Source organism: Melampsora larici-populina (assembly GCF_000204055.1).
Source record: "Melampsora larici-populina 98AG31 unplaced genomic scaffold MELLAscaffold_40, whole genome shotgun sequence".
NCBI lineage: Eukaryota > Fungi > Basidiomycota > Pucciniomycetes > Pucciniales > Melampsoraceae > Melampsora > Melampsora laricis-populina.
Window position 1 is genome coordinate 478,025 of NW_006768804.1, and position 897 is coordinate 478,921.

The following is an 897-nucleotide window of genomic DNA, read 5'->3' on the forward strand; positions in this document are numbered from 1 at the left end:
ATTGGAAATTGTAGGGCATGTCGTATGCAAGGAAGGAAGAACAATATCAAAGAAGAAGAAGAACAAGATTCAAAATTGGCCAGTTCCGACAAATACAACACAAGTCTTGGGATTTCTGGGGATGTGTATCTATGTCAGGATGTTCATCAAGGATTTCTCCAAGATTGCGGCACCAATGAGGAAATTGACTAGAAAAGATGCAGAATGGAATTGGACGGAAGAGTGTCAAGAAGCGTTGGATACTTTGAAGAAAATTATTGGAGAAAATATTATGTTAAAAGGATTAGAATATGGTGAAGAGGCAGGCAAGATAATATTAGCGGTGGACTCAAGTCAAATTGCAGCTGGAGGCGTATTAATGCAGGAGGATATTGTGGGAAGGCAAGACCGGTATTCTATGAATCATTAGTCTTCTCACCAGTAGAGGCAAGATATTCCCAGCCAAAGCTGGAGTTATGCGGGGTTGCTAGAATTCTGAAGAAATTTCAAAGCAAGTTGTGGGGACAACATTTCGAACTACAAGTGGATGCCAAGTCTTTGATAGAAATGATCAACAGACCAACTCTGCCAAATGCACCTATGACAAGATGGGTGGCATTCATTCAACTATTTTCCTATGATATTGTTCATAAGTCAGGGAAAAGCTTTGGGATGCCTGATTGACTTTCAAGAAGGCCGGTGGGAGAAGACTCAACATCAGAAGGGGAGGACTTTGACGAAGAAAAGAAAGACATAGCTCCACACGAAGGATATCCAGTTACAAATCTTGAAGAAGACGTAGGGGAATTCTTACCATGGACACAAGAAGGGATGTGGTTACAGTTAGAAAAATTTCTGAAGACATTCAAGAGACCTCCAGAGTGTTCTGATAAGGAGTTTCAATGGATCCAAAATAAA